Source organism: Panthera onca, chromosome D1, assembly GCF_046562875.1.
Source record: "Panthera onca isolate mPanOnc1 chromosome D1, mPanOnc1 haplotype 2, whole genome shotgun sequence".
Taxonomy (NCBI): Eukaryota; Metazoa; Chordata; class Mammalia; order Carnivora; family Felidae; genus Panthera; species Panthera onca.
Window position 1 is genome coordinate 39,087,184 of NC_138348.1, and position 16,584 is coordinate 39,103,767.

General features: G+C 44.3%; 1 protein-coding gene across 1 annotated transcript in view; it reads right to left on the reverse strand.

The window, feature by feature from the left end:
• Positions 1-9,669, reverse strand: part of SLC6A5 (solute carrier family 6 member 5) — a 67,395-nt gene extending 57,726 nt beyond the window's left edge. The window contains exon 1 of the mRNA XM_078433320.2: positions 9,569-9,669. The gene's annotated coding sequence lies outside the window, so the exon portion shown is untranslated. The remainder of the gene's footprint in view (positions 1-9,568) is intronic.
• Between the last annotated feature and the right edge of the window lie 6,915 nt (positions 9,670-16,584).

Genomic DNA, 16,584 nt, shown 5'->3' on the forward strand with positions numbered 1-16,584 from the left:
GCACAGGTCGGAACTCATTAATTTGCACCAAATCTAAACACCTTGTCTCCAGCAAGCATTGTTATCTCAAAAGCCTCTAGGACTCAGCGACTAGCCTCAGTACCGGCACCTGGCTTTTCAGCACCGAGGACAGTGCCTGGGATCACAGTTAGAAGATAGGGATCTCGGTTCTACAGAGCTTCAGAAACCTCTTTCCGACCTCAGGTGATGCTCACAAGAACAAATACCTACGGCTGTGAAGATTGCCCTCCCTTCCTCTTCCAAAATGCATAGAACACTTCAAAAAGAAGTACTCTAAACGAATCTGCCCTTCCTCTACCCGCAGCTCCCTTTCCTCTAAAAAGAACAAAAGCAAACACTCACCATGTCTGACACGGGCAACAGATTGAACCGGCAGAGAGTGAAACCAGCTATTGAGAAGACTGGGTTTGACTCCAACAAGAGAGGCGCTTTCTATATCTCCTTGGGAAAGGCCAGGTTTGCGTCAGTGCAAAGCAAGGTGCCCTTCGTTTGACATTTTCTTGATAATACAAGTTTGATAAATCATTACCCCCTTGGATTCGAGTTTTAAAGGGACAACAGCAGAGAGTACGCTGGCCAGTTGTCCCTCGGGCAGGAGGGGGCTGCGTGTTCGGCGTGACTCATATGGGTCTGATTACTAAACCGAAGCTGGCGGGAGGGGATGACAGAAGTTTGCCTCCTCCTAATTAAGGGAAACATGGGAGGGACACGTCCCACTGCACCCAAGGCGAGGCGCAGCCGCCAACAGAGCGGATTGGGCTACGAGGTGGGCGAGGGGGAAGGAATTAAATTACTGTCATATTTCTGCCTTTCTCTTCCTCTGGTTCCCTTGGCTGTCTCTCTGAATCTGCAGGCAGCGGGTTCCACAATATTACCCTGAGATCGAGGGTCTGCATGTAACGGCACAGCTCTGCGATGGCCAGTGCTCACGGGTCCTGCATTTATAACATTTATAATGGTGTACCTGCCTGAGTGTATGTGGGCTTCAGATCCTCACAGCTCTACTCGCAGACAACCACTGTTAGAGGGCTGTTAGACAGCCCTTCCAGAAAACTAGGAGTTTCGCTTATACGTTGAGGTCTAGTATTTGCATTCCTATTGTATCTCTATTAACACAAAAGAAATTCTGAGTAAAATTATGACTGTTCTCATTGTATTTTTTAGACACCTCTGAAAATACTTTCGACAAATAAAGAGGACATTATTTCCAACAGTGATCTCGTTCTTAGGTCACTTTCAAAGTCAAACGGAAACCCATTCTTTTTTCATAGCCCTCTCAATAAAAACCCACCACAGCCAGGCCAGATGTGGAAGCGCAAGGTCTGAGAGATCCTCCAGAGAGCGATCTTCAAGAGCCAGGCGGCAGGATGGCCAACCAGGAAGCCACAAGAGGACGTTCTACTGTACTGCGGGGCAAGTGAGGGGTGGCCCTAAAGATTAAAAAAAAAATGGATTTTCTTGGTATAAAGCAATGGCTACCATCAGAAGAAAGGGAAAACACCTTTGCAAAGAAGGGTTGGTTTGGAGACTCCAAGGGGATTGGTAACAAAACCAATGTCTCCTTTCTGGCCAGCCTCATTCGGGGAACGCCTCGCCCCGGAGGTGGGGAGCCAAGGAGGGCACTTTGTCCCTTCCCTGACGCTCGCAGTCCGGCCCACAGCCTCGGGGTCGGCTCCGTTGCACTTGGCTGGGCCGTCCCCACGCGGCAGGAGGACAAAGCCGCGGAGGCCGCAGGCGGAGGCTGCGGCGGCAGATTGCGGTGAGCGCCCGGGGCACTGCGGGGGGCCCCCTCCCGCCTCCTTCCGAACTGCTCGAGAGAGCTCGGGTGCCGCCGCTCACCGGCTCGCCAGTCTGGCCCTTCCGAGGGCAGCCAGCTGGGGACCCGCGATCTGCACTAGGATGGAACGATGCGTAGGTTTTCTTGATAAAGCCTTCCTGGCGAGCCGCCTTGCGGGGTTCAGGCCGCTTTTTATTGTAGTTTCGAGTTAACATTTATTAAGCTCTCAATATTGAACCATTGTGCAAGAGCTTTCCATGAATTATCCCATTTAGCTTTGGTAACAACCGTTGAGAAATTCCTAGTTCTAAAGCCCGGGAGACTGGGGTCTAGAAAGTCGCTTTCAAACCCGGGAAATTTTCCCCACCCTGCCCATTGGGACGTCGCGGGGGCCCAGTTGCACTGTCTCCGGAGGCCCGCTCCGAGGGAAGTCAGGCGGGGTCGGGGAGGAGGAGTAAGGGAGACTGGTGTGGGATCGGGCTGGGCTCTGGCTGGAAAAGGGTCAGCACAACAGGCGGGGCCGAGAAGCCCGCAGGGGCGCGTGTCTTGGTGGGCGCTGGGAAACATCCTAGACTCTGGGAACCACCCGGAAAGCCGAGGGAGCCTGCTGGGCGCTTCTTCCGAAACAGACCCGTTTCCAACGAGCCAAACGAGGATAGGAGAAGAAGGGTAAGGGCAGGCCTGACAGCCCCCACTTCCGCGCCAAGAGATGCGCCCCTGGGTCGGATTAGGCCCCCCCTCTGCAGGCCCTGGGCAGACTTCCACCGTGGACAGTCACGACTTGGAAAGGCTCTGGCCTTTCTTCGTGCGTCTGAGCCTCCCCCGCCAAATGCGGAAGCGGGTGGAGCGTCCACCTGCACCCCCAACATTCCGGGGCGCACTGACGTTCCAGGCTGGGGGGGGGGGGGAGCCAGGTGAACTGCAGCCCTGAGCATAAGTGACGCTCCCGCCCCCGATCGGTCCCCAGGCCTGACGTGTCTCCTGCGGGCCCTCCCTGGCCTAGTGCGCACTTGAGTTCCAGCGTGGCGCCCGTCACGCGTCAGGCAGTTCAGAGGCGGTTGACGCTCAGGGAAAGCTGCGGGGTGGGGGCGTAATGGTGGTGGAGACGCTGCTTGAGCTCCCCACCTCACCCCACTTCTAGACGCAAGATTCTAGAAAGGAGGGGCTACGTTCCGAGTGGAGGCGGGGGTCTGGGCGGGGAGGCCAAGAGGGGTAGCTCCTAAGCCGGCGGGGGGTCGAGCACCGTCGAGCAGCAGAGTGGGGGTGGCAGGGCGGGAGAGAGCCAGCCTTCAGAGGCTGGTGGCCCGGGGCAGATCGTCGTGCGTACAGCTGTGTGTCAACGCTTGGAAGCGCCGGGATGGAGCCGCAGCATTAAAAAAGAATTAGAATAAAAAGCGCAAGTCTTCCGGACTTGGGTCTCCGCCCCCGCCCTCCGCGGCCGCCTGTTTGGAGTGATAATCCGGCCCGCGCGCGGCCGCCGAAGAGGCCGTAAATCCGCATCCATCACCGCGCAGCCATTCGGTCGGAATTAACCAGTCACTGTGGCCTTAATTACTTTGTCAAAGATGAAAAATAGTAATTGATTTCGCCCTCGATCACTTTGCCCCCGCTCCTTGCAGATAAGCAAATAAATAGCTGTTTTTGAAAACCCATGTCTCTCCGGCATTTGCTGGATGAGGGTGGGGAGTCTACTGAAGAAGAGGCCATCCCGTGGCAGTCCTGACCCAGTGTTTGTGCCACGACATTTGGGGGGCAAACTGGAACCCAAGAGGGAGAGGGCCTGGAGGTGGCCCTGCGCATTCCAGGTGCTGCCCTCCACAGCACTGGGGAGCGGGGCTGGAGGGAGAGGAGCCGGCCCTTTACACGCGACTGCTCTGGGGTTAGCCTGGCTGGCGGTACCCTACAGCCTCCTCGCCTCCCCAGGGCAGCAGGTGAGAAAGAGCTGAGGGACTAATTTGAGAGAGGAAGAAACTTGCCCAAGGCCAGCGGGCAGAGCCAGGACTTGAGCCCAAATCTGTGTTGCCTCTGGTCCACCCCACCACTCGGGATATAATTATAGCGAGCGCCTGTGTCGGTGTCCAGCTGATTTTGAGCCGTGAACACATTAAACTCCTATAGATGGTGGATGTGAGGGCTCTCAGTGTGGGTTTCAGGTGACATTAACAAGATAGTTAAGAAGCCCCGTGCAGTAATTTTGTCCCACTTGCCCACTACTGCTGAGTTCCCCTGCAGTGTTGTTTTGTGCTAAGAATATGGATTCTGCAGACAGACTACACCACCTCCTAGCCTCTGTGACCTTGCAGGGGGAGGGGGGGATCCTCGATCTGTAGAATGAGGATAATAAGAATATTAACCTACCTCAGGGGTTGTTTGAGGATTGAGAGTAGGCATGTGAAGTGCCTAGAGTGAGGTCAGCTGCCTGGTTTGCTATCAATAAGCAATTATTATTATTCAGTCTGGAAAAATGATCTGCGTGAAGTCCCTCAGATTTAGCAAGTAAAATCGTTGTTTCTCCCTGGTCCGGATGGTTTAAAATGGATAGACATGCACGGAGCAGAAAGCCTTACAGAGTAGATCATCATTTTGCAACATTTCCCCTTCTCATTCAGTAGTTTGGTCACACAATAATCCAGTATTTATCTTCATTAAAGGAAAATTGGGAGCATTCTGAAAAAGTGCTCAAACACAGAGGCTGCTATGGATGTGTCCTGAGACACCTTTTGTTTAGATCAAGGTAAATCTCAACAAAAATGACAGAAGCTTAGAGCTGTGTAATCAGCTTTGCTGTCCAGCTCTCATTTGGACCTTGGGTGTCAGGGAGAACCCAACTAATCAAAGGCAGCTTCCCTCACCAAGGCATTTCAGCAGAGTCTGAACTTGGAAATCAAGGGCTCAGTGAAGTGACTAGTCTGTGTGCAAAATGTAGGTCTCAAATCCTGAGACTCAGACAGGCAGGGCGTTTGTTCCTGAGTCAGCAGTAGTGATGATTCTCACTACACTGCAGCAAAACACAGGGCAGTGGGCGCAGGCGCAGAAGCAGACAAGTTTAGAACAAGCTGCAAAGGACATTCAAGGTCATCTATAGTCCCACACATCTCCTTTTGCAGTGAGAAAACAGAGGTCAAGGGAGGAAAAGTGAGTGCTCAAGGTTACTTGCAAATTAGAAACAAATAGTAGCATCTATTCTTTAAAAGGGAGAGAAAAAGAAAAAAAAAACCTATGCTACCCTTTGATCCAGCAATCTCGCTCTTGGCAACTCACCCAAAAGAAACAACAGCATGGTGCAAGAATGTTTATTATAGCATGGTTGATAAACAAAGGACTAGGGGAGAAATATCCACATTAGATCAATAGTATAGCTAAAATATGGAATGATTTCCAGCTGTTAAAAAGAGTGATTTAGAGCCACACAGTTGGCTCAGATTTTTATGAGGTGTGAGAAATTTTCACTGTGTGAGAAAAGCCAGATGCATTAAAGTGTGTATAATATGATCCCATTGTGTGTGTGTGTGTGTGTGTGTGTGTGTGAGAGAGAGAGAGAGAGAGAGAGAGAGAGAGAGAGAGAGAGAGAAAGGCACACAGACTGGCGATCAGTGTTGTAATTGTCATATTTATACATTTATGTAAAAAATGTATAAACAATTTTTTTAATTCAGTGCTAGAAACTACTAGTTTAATTAATGAGGATATTCACCAAACAGGCTACTTTTATTAGGAAGTACTCAGCCTCCATCTATTTTACTGTCTTCCTCTGAGGAGCAGAGCTCAGAAAAAGGAATTCAGTTAATTAAGGACCCGAGCCACTAATATTTGGCTAGTCTTCCTCCTAAAGTCCTGGCATTTCTATCTCCTAGCTCTGTTGGGTAGAACCTTTAAAGAACATGGTCTTGGGGAATATGAAGATGATCTTCAGTCTCCCACCCCCATCCTTGTAGAGTACATTAAACTATGAAATAAACTAAAATTACACTAAACTAAATCAGAAAATTTGATTTCTAATCCTTCCATAATGACAACATAGATGCTTTTCTGGTAAACAACATCTTTATTTCTTTCCTCTGTCCCTTTTTCTGGTCATTCTTTGGCTAGTCCTTTATACAACTGCTTTACTAGTTGTATACGCTTACTAATTAGTATTCTCCTTCCAGGTTCAAGTCTTCTATGTTTATTCATCTGCTCAAATTTCTCAAACCCCGAAATGGGAGATATCAGCCTTGTAGCCGAGGTCAACTCTCACATTACTGGAAATAAGAAATTTCTAATACATGAAGTACAAGAAAATTGCTATTTTATGTTTACAGTGTTAGTAAAGAAGATTCTTTTTTCTCTTGAATGTTCCTTTTTCCCCTAGCCTTCTGTTGCTGTCCTAGTTAGTGAGATTAAAAAAAAATTGAGTTCAACGTCATGCAAACCTAGCAGGAATTCCCACAAGTAGAGCGGAACAGATGTTGGGAAGCATCACCATAAAAGCAGTTGATGGAGTTAACCAAGGCTATTGAGTCGAATCTGAACAAGGTTCAGGAAGGCAAAATGGTGAAGAGAATGGTCCAGGATGTGGGACTTTGAAAACTCAAGACTCTTTATACACCAGTAGGCAACACAGATAAGTTTCAGGACCTTATAATTTTGTCACTTGGTGGTACCCTTGTAAATTGGGCTTAGAGGGGCCATGGACATTGGCATCAAATTTGGTAATGTTGGTTCTAGCAATCTGCAGCATTCGATACAAGATGAGGCTATATAAAACACTGGCCAGCTCAGTCTACGATCTTTGACAGACAGCCCAGAGTTAATTTATCATGATGGTAGTTGTCTCCTGGGATATCACCATTAGAGCTTAGAAATGATCCATGAAATCTTTTAACATAATCTCTCAGGGTCTACATTCTACATTCTATTAAAAATAGAGTGTTTCTATTTTCAATCTCAATGTCTTCCTGGGTGGGATTAATATGATATGTTTACATATGTTGATCTTTTTATGGTAATTTAATATTAGACCTAAGTCCAGCCACTTACTAGCTGTGTGTTCTTGGGTGGTTACTTATCCTGTGAGCCTTGCTTCCCTTTTCAGTAAAATGGGGTTTTTGTAGTGATTAAATGAGATAAAGTATATGAAAGCGTCTGTAATAGTATTTGGCTCAAAGAGCTCCTCCTCCCTTGGGATAATCCAGTTTTAGTGGACTTGAAAGTTACTACCTGAATTGTGACACTATTCCCCTGGACAAATAAGAAAATGACTCATTTCTGTAGATCTTAATATTACTGGATTGTTGTCTAGGTTTTATTCTCCCTATCTTTCTTGATGGGACATGAACTTTGCCTAGTGCCTTTTTGTTTTGTTTTTTTTTGTTTTTTTTTCTTTCTTACAAGTGTCAGGCCCAGTCATGTCTCTCCCTCTGCATCTGCAGTATCCTTTACCCAAAATGCTCTTCCCTCCAGGGTGAATTTCTAACTACACCTTTAGACTCATCGCCAAAAATGTATCTCCTCTCAGAGGCTTTTAATGAACAGAGTTAATATCTCCATCCCATGTGCTTCTCTAGCACTTAGTGAATACTAATTATTTCTGTGTATGTCTTTTCTTCTACAGAAGCCACTAGCCACTTGTGGATACTTAGGTTTAAATTAAGTGTAAGTTCCATTCATCAGTCACACTAACTACATTCTTAGTACCCAAAAGCAACTTGCACTGGACAGTGCAGAGAACATTTCCATCATTGCAGAAAATTCTATTAGATGGTGCTATTCTAAACTGTGAACACTTCAAAGGCAGAAGAGCTTGATTTTTTTTTTTAATTTTTTTTTTAACGTTTATTTATTTTTGAGACAGAGAGAGACAGAGCATGAACGGGGGAGGGTCAGAGAGAGGGAGACACAGAATCTGAAACAGGCTTCAGGCTCTGAGCTGTCAGCACAGAGCCCGATGCGGGGCTCGAACTCACGGACCATGAGATCATGACCTGAGCTGAAGTCGGACGCTTAACCGACCAAGCCACCCAGGCGCCCCAGAGCTTGATTTTTTAAAAGCCTATGTATTTCTACTTGGACTGACACACAGTAGGCACTTAGTGCGTTTGAATGAGTGCCTTAAAAATCCTAGAATAGCCTCCTAATTTCTTTTTTTTTTTATTTTTTTAATGTTTTATTTTATTTTTGAGAGAGAGACAGAGCCTGAGTGGGGAGGGGCAGAGAGAGAGGGAGACACAGACTCTGAAGCAGGCTCCAGGCTCCAAGCTGTCAGCGCAGAGCCTGATGTGGGGCTGGAACTCACAAACTGTGAGATCACAACCTGAGCTGAAGTTGGACACTTAACCGACTAAGCCACCCAGGTGCCCCAAGCCTCCTAATTTCTTATATGTCACCTTACTGCCTTCTCTAAAACCTATTATTTTGTGTTTTTATTAGTTTTCATTTTTGTTTTTCTCATTACAAATATAATACGTTTATTACAGAAAATTTGGAAAAGCTCAAAGAACATAAAAATATATATTCCACCACCCAAAAATACATCCTATTAACATTTTGCTATAAGATTTTCTAGACTTTCATGTGTAGAAAGATGGCTTTTGTTCTTACAAAACTTAGATAATGCTATTCATAGTCTTTTGTGACCTGTCTTTTTTTTTCCACTTATAATATAGAGTTGATACATCTCTGCCCTATTGCCATAAAATGTACATTATCATTTGTAACCATTTTTAATTGCTACACAGATTTCATTGTACACAATTTAACTAAAAAATAATTACTTCACATTTGCATTGTTTCCAATATTTAATATAAGTTATATATAAATTACTATTTAAAGGACTTGCATATTTTTGAAAATTGGACCTATCTTATCGGGACCAGATTTTTTTTTATGTCTGACCCCAAGACACGGACATGGAGCTGCCTATGAAGACGTACTTGAGCTCTGAGCAGAGGGTGACAGTGCTCTGTGGTTTGTTTCCATTTCTCTTCCCAGAGATGCCCAGCAATCTGTGAATCCCTCTGGCTATAAAAAGGCCATGGGAACAAAAAGCTATAGTATGTTTCCATAAAGACTAAATCAGTTTCTCTTTAGCATAAAGGAGTTTTTTTTAATGGAAAGGATATTACTTGGTAAATACAAATATTTGTAATTGTCAGTATCACACAATATCCAAATTTTACAACTATTAGGACCAAACAGATAAGCCCATCTGTTTACACAGGATTTAATTAAACAGTTGTGAGAAATAATGCAAACATCATTGAAATGTGCAGGATTTGTGAATGCTTCCTCTGCAGTGGAAATGCCTGATTCAGGGCTCTCTCTGTTTTTTACAGATTATATGGATGATGGCATGTTTTTCCAAGTCATTAACTTGGGCACAGCTTTGGGGCCAAATGAGAAGCTACATCCAAACCATTCTAAGAGTCTGGGTGATTGGTGGAGCTGACAAAGGAAAGGCCCTCTGTCACTCAGCACTGTGGGAGCATTTGGAGAGTGTGATTGCCTATGACAACTCATGGTTCAGTGATTCCATTGTTTCATGAAGGCCTGGTTTCACTGATACTAAGAGAAAAATGTGGATTGTGCCCCCACATGGGTTATTCAAGGTGACATTGTCAAAGACATTTCCAAAAATTGTTTTCTCCTTTGGAACTTTATTCTGTCATTTTGGGCATTAAAATGGGTTTTTTGTTTTACACTATAGAAAAATATAAGCATAAGGAAGAAAATAAACATCATCTCACCAGGACTCTTTTGTTTTTAAGGGACAGAAACAAACTCAAAATTACCTGAAGCGCAAGGTACCAAGTAATGGCGAGGTCAAGGTACAAATGGAATGGACTTCAAGGTGGGCTGGATCCCAAGCTGCCCACAGTATCAGGATCCTCGCTCTGAGTCTTGGACCCCATTGGTCCATCTGCCACATGTTTTCAGATTGTCATGTCATAGAAGTCATGCCATCCAGAGTTCTAAGTTCCCATTTTCATAGACTATCGTCTACAGGGAAAGAGAAAGCTATATCTCTACTTCAGTTTGGGAAGTTTTGGGAAAAGACTGTAAAAGGCCAGACCCTGAGACAAGGCCTTTGATGTAGGTGGATAATTTGGGAGGGTGTCCTAGATGAGGGAGCAAGGAAAGTAAGACAGGGGTGGGAAAAGAGTCAGTAAGGAGAGCACTAATGAGTGAGTGAGTTACCACTGTGGGAAATTGTAGTTTAGGTCCACTGGGGACCCTCTGAGGCACCATGTGGAACAATGGCAGAAATCTCCCACCAAGGGACAAGGAAGGTAGGAGGCAATTTGTCACAGACTCTCATCGCTTCCTGGCTGAAGACTGTTCCTGAGGCTGTTAATCCCCAGTTCTTGTGGGTACTCTGCACTTGAGCTGGGCAGGTTTCCATAGTGCTGGAAAAAGTTTCTACAGTTGTAAAATGGAGATAATAAATCTTGCCCAACTCTCAAAACTGAGGCGAAGATCAAATAAGATAATAGAATGGAGAGAGCTAGTCAATTGTGAAATACCATGCAGTCATAAGAACTTGAATCTGCTACTCCACTGTTCATGGATCTGAGGCCCATAGATCCTTTCTGAGTCACACAGGTGTCCATGTATGTATGTGTGTTGCAAGACAAGGGTGTTTCTTGAAGAGGAGCATGATTGAGAAAGTCACTTATCCTAAGGATAGGGCCACTGATAGACCTAGAACAAGAAAATGATCCCATGAGCCAGATGTGGCCATCTGCTAGCTGTATCCTCCACTATTTGTACTCTTTTTCTTCCATAGTAATTGGGTTTAGCTGGGCACATAGCAATCCAGTTAAAGATGACATATCCTTATCTTCCTTAGAGCTCAATGAGCCCTTGTCACTAAATTCTGCCAACGAGGTGTGAGCAAATGATGTGCACCTTCAGGATCTTGCCTTAAAAACCTTGAGCGTATGCTCCCCCTTCCTGTTGGCTGAGAGATGATGAGAGCTGCAACTACCTCTAGACCCACAAGTAAAAGCTACATATTAAGAATGGCCAGGCAGCCTACCATCTCTTAGCTAGGACAGGAAAGACAAATAAATGTATCTAGTTAAATGGGTGTCCTTTCAGGTTTCTTTGTTATAGCAACTTACACTTTACCCTAACTAACACGCTGCATGTTCCATACAATGTGAAACTGAGCTTGCCCTAGGTGGGAGCTTGAGTCTTCTGTCAAGTTGAGGCAGTGTCCATGCAACCGACTACAGGATTACCTGCCGTTCTGGTTGATTCGAAAACCAATGGGCCATTTTTCTTAAAAGCCATTTTCTGTCAGCCTGCCCTGCCAAGGTCACCTAGAAGAGGCAAGCAGTGTCTATATCAGATTAAGGGCAGAGCATGTGTCAAAGAATACTCCGTCATTCTGTGTGCTGTTGAGCTGGCTCCCATTAGTTAGCTGTACCCCACTCATGAGAATAGGTATTTGTGTGCCTGCTAGGATCCAGACACTGAGTTTGGTACTTCATATCATAGCCTTAAGGCAGGTGGTATTTTTCAGACCAAGAAACAGTCTCAGAGGTTGAGTGATGCAATACAGAGCCTAGGTGTCAAGGTGGATTGGTTCAATCTACAGCCTGTGCTTCTTCTACTACATGGACTGCCTTCAAATAAAACGCCTACTTCCAAGTATGGTTTGAGGTTGCTTAAGTAAAGATGGCATCTACCTATTGAGATGAGAATCCTAGGGCTTGGAAGTCCTTCCCCCAAACCATTCACTAGTCCCTCCCCAAAACCATTCTAGGCTTTTATACTGTGAGAGGATTTTTAATGTCTGTGAGCAAGTGTGACTATGCACCTATGAGCATGTGTACTGGGTACTTTTGAGATCTGATGAAAGCTATGGAAACATTCACACCGTTATGGGTTGAATTGTGTCCTCCCCCCAAAATATTTTGCAGTCCAAAGTCACAGTAGCTCAGAATGTGGCCTTGTTGGGAGGAAAGTCTTTACAGAGGTAATCAAGTGAAAATGAAGTCATCAGGGTAGGTCCTAATCCAATAAGACCAGTATCCTTATGGAAAGAGAAAATTTGGACACGGAAACAGACAAACATAGAAGATCTTGTGAAGGGACATAGAGAAGATGGCCATCAAAGGAGGCTTAGAATAGATTTCTCCCTCACGGCCCTCAAAGAAATCAACCCTACTGATTGATACCTTGATCTCAAGTTTTTAGCCTCCAGAGCTGGAGACCACGAATTTCTGTTGTTTAAGCCACCCAATCTGTGGTCCCGGCAAAATGATATAAAACTACACATATGCACATACACCATGAGTTTTGCACACAAATTCTGGGGATTCATCCATGGACCCCTGTTGAAGGACCACTGCAAAGTTCTGTTTCCTGAAAACATTCCAATGTCCATAATAATGACAATCCTAACAAAAACAAAGAACTGTTTTAAAACACTGTTCTAAGGGCTTTACGTGTATGTAATCATTTAATGTTTCCAGTAACAGCAGCAGCCACAAGAAGCTAATACAGATTTTGGTACTTGGAAGTGGGATGCTTCTCTAATAAATATTCAATAAACTTGGTGGTTTAAAACCAGATATTCATCTTCTCAAAGTTCTGTATGCCAGAAGTCTGCAATCAGTATCCCTGGGCTAGAGCAAAGGTGTTCGTAGGGCTGTGCTCCCTCCGCATGCTCTGGGGAGAATCTATTCCTGCCTCTTCCAGCTTCTAGAGACTGCTAGCATTCTTTAGCTTGGGGCCACATCTCTCCAATCTCTGTGTCTGTCTCCACATCACCTTCTCTGTGTGTGAAAATTGTCACCCTTTTATAAGGATACGTGTGATTGCATTTTGGACTCCTCTGGATAACCCAGGATAATCTTAACATCTCAAAGTTCTTAACCTCATCACATCTGCAAAGAGGTTTTTTGTTTTGGGGGGATTTTTTTGCCATAGATGGCAGGCACAATAAAGTCACCCCCCCCAAATTCCCCAAAATTTCAACCCATTAAGGCATCAGCTCAAACCCAAAATCTTATCTAAATATCAAGTCAGAAGAAGTCCCAAATCTCATCATTGATAAATCATCTCCATGAAACTGTATGATCCATCCTAGGACAAACTTCCTTTCCATCCTGGAACAAATAAAATTAGAAAACAAGTTATCTACTTCCAAAATACAACAGTGGGGCAGGCGGTTATAGACATTCCCATTCCAAAAGGGAGAAGATGGAAAGAAGAAAGAGGTCAACCTTTCAAAATTTCTAAACCCATCAGTGAAAATTCCATCAGGTGTCAAGGCCTGGGAACAATCCTCTATGGCTGGAGGTTCTGCATCTGGGCCCATGACTTGAGGCACATGCTATTGATATGCTCACTTTACAGATAAGAAAAAGGCACTAAGTGGTAAAGAACCTGCACAAGATCATATAGCCAGTGAGAGGCTGATGAGGGTGATGTTCCCCCAGGCTGACTGCAGGGACTCCCTCCACAGATGTTCTCTGGGTTTATGGAGGGTCCCAGAAAGGTATGGAGACTGTTGCTGCAAATGAAAAATACCTTCCTAATAATATTGTCTTTAAAAATACTTCTAGAGCAAAAAAGCACACATGCCAGCTGTACTTCGCATCTCCTGTCTCCACTCTTTGTGGTTACCTCTTTGATGAAACCAGACTTCTCAAAGCATGAACACTCAGAAGGAAGAAGCCCTGGGAAAACCGGATGCAGTTTTGACAACGGGTTCAGATGACTGTCCTATACAGGTCATGCATGTTATAGAAGTTCCTATATTGGTTGAGAGTGTGGGCTTTCGAGTCAGACCTAGTTTGGGGTCTTAGCTCCTCTACTACTAGCTATGACTTCAGGCAAGTAATTTTTAACTTCTCTATGCTCTAGTTCCCTTTTTGAGAAATGAGATAACAATAGGACCTATGCCATGTATTTGTTGGGAACGAATGAAGTAATATATAAAAACTGCTTAGCATAGTCCTTGATATATATGAGCTGTTGCTAATATTATTATTTTTGTTATTTCTCTTTGTTATGGAGTGATCTCTAGAGCTGATACCGTATGGTGATGGTGGTTTAAAATCTGATCAATTCAGAGACTACCGAACTTTTAAAAATATTTTTAAAAGGGGATGCCTGGCTGCCTCAGTTAGTAAAGCATGCAGCTCTTGATCTCGGGGTCATGAGTTCAAGCCCCAGATTGGACCTAGAGCTTACTTAAAAAACAAAAAGTATACATATCTTTTTAATTTTTTAAAGTTTATTTATTTATTTTGATGGGGTGGGGGGAGAGATTAGGGGAGGGGCAGAGAGAGAGAGAGAGAGAGAGAGAGAGAGAGAGAGAATCCCAAGCAGGCTCCACGCTGTCAGCACAGAGCCTGATGCAGGCCTCAGATTCATGAACCGTGAGATCATGACCTGAGCCGAAAACAAGAGTTGGATGCTTAACAAACTGAGCCACGCAGGCAGCCCAAAAGTATACATGTTTTTCAGAAGAAAATGTCTCATGTAGCTTCAGCCCTTTTGTTACCCAAACAAATTATTGTGCCTTTCCAAGTTCTTCCTAAAAAGCAACAAGTGGGATTATTAAGTAAATTCAATTTTCATCCTTCTAGATCTCACAAAATACATACACCTCCCTTTCTTTTCTCTTTCCCGTAGCTCTCTGTGTGATGGGGGTGGGGGATAACCTTTAGGGAAGAAAGGGTTACCAGATTCATAAACCAGTTTTCCAATTACTGAGCTTTTGAAAAGAAAGATGCCATAATTGCTCAAGGTGAAGGGAAAAGAAAGAGGTAAGAAAGTAAATTATCATGAGGATAGATAGTAGAAGCTTTCTGAAGGCCCAGGAAGTATTTTCCCCTGTCTTGCCTGTCAAGAGACATGAGGGAATAAAACTGCATACTAATGGGGTGCCTGGGTGGCTCAGTCTGTTAAAGGTCCAATTTTGGCTCAGGTCATGATCTCATGGTTCACATGTTTCAAGCCCCACATCAGGCTCTGTGCTGACAGCTCAGAGCCTGGAGCCTGTTTCAGATTCTGTGTCTTCCTCACTCTCTGCCCCTCCCCTGCTCATACTCTGTCTCTCTCTCAAAAATAAATACTAAAAATTTTTAAGAAAAATTGCATACTAGCCAGAAAATACTTGTATTGCAACCATTCCTGTGCAGATCTTTCTCCTCTATTTACACACACACATACAAAAATTGCATACTAGCCAGAAAATACTTGTACTGCAACCATTCCTGTGCTAGATCTTTCTCCTCTATTTACACACACACATACACACACACACACACACACACACACACACACACACACACACACACTGTAAAGGATAACTTTGTCAGGACAATCCAACTAAAGTGGGGGATAAGGATGAGTTGAAAGCCCAGACAGTGGGTGTTCCTCTGCTACTAGTGTGAGTGGCAAGGAAAAGCAGGATAAAACAAAAGAAATCAAGAAAGATACTGGAGGAACAGTTATCTGGAGTTGATGTCCTTTAAACTACTGTTAGTTCCTACATCCTGTCTTTGATTACAGCCTCCATCTTTAGAAAGCCAAATGTGGACAAGGTCAACGCAATTGCTTATGGACACCTGGCCCAACACGGGCTGTTGAATATCTTTTGGCTGATCCTGTGGTTTTTCTTAATGGAATCACGTTTGTTCATTGGGGGTCTTATAAGCACATGGGTATATTGTCTTTTGAAGCAACGATGGGAATTTTTCCCGCAGTAGCCCTCTAGAACTCACAAAGCTGCCAATTTATAACTCCTTTCACTGACTTCATGTGAAAAAGACTTCCCAATTGGGTTGATGTTTGACTTGGTTTACTTTCTGCACACTGTTCACACTGTATGAACTATGTTTATTTATTCAGTAAATAATTATTGGGCAGTTTCTCTAGGCAAAGTATCCCTGAGAATATAATAAACTAGACAGATGTACCCCTGACTTCATTAACTTTACAACCTATCAGGGAAGAGGATTATAAGGCTATTGTGACGGAGTATGATGAAGCTTGTATTAAAAACAGCAAACATTAATGAATGATTATCGGGAGTGAACTACAAAGGGCATTAATATACATTAACTAATTTACCCCCTATGAACATTAGATAAAGTTAATAATTTCTTACCCCCATTTAATAGACAGAGAGGATAAATAACTTGTCTAAGGTTACCAACTAGTAGGCAGTTGAGTTGGGTGATGGACCTGGGCAGTCTGGCCTCAGAGCTGGTGCTTTTAGCCATTATGCTATAATTAAAGAAGCTCTAGGTGCACAAGGTCAGCAGACAGAGCTCTTTAATGAGCAGGATTTAGTCAGGTAACTGTAAGTATATCCAACATAAACACTTTTAGCTTCAAGTAATGCTCAGCCAACAGTGGCATAAACAAGGAGGGAGTTATTTTTCTATAGTAAAACATCTGGGGGTGTTTCTAGCATTGGTGCAGAGGGTGTAGGAAGTCTGGGTTCCAGGAGGGGCCTCCCACTGCTCTACCACATGTCCATGTCCTTAGCCGATCTCTGGAAAAGAAAGCTAGGGGGACAAGAGGCTGAGAGTTTTTGCTTGCATACCTTTCTCTTATCAAGAAGGGAAAATCTTTCCAGATGTCCTATACCAACTTCCTCTTACAAATCATTAGCCAGAACTGGGTTATATGCCCACCTCTGGACTAGGACAAGGGCCCACCTTCCCTGAGACCAACAAATTTCTAGGATTCTGTTAGGTAAAAAGAAAAGGAAGGGTGAATTTTGAGTTGGTAACAAATAGGGTCTGCCAAAGGGAATCCCAAGTGCAAAAACTAAGCA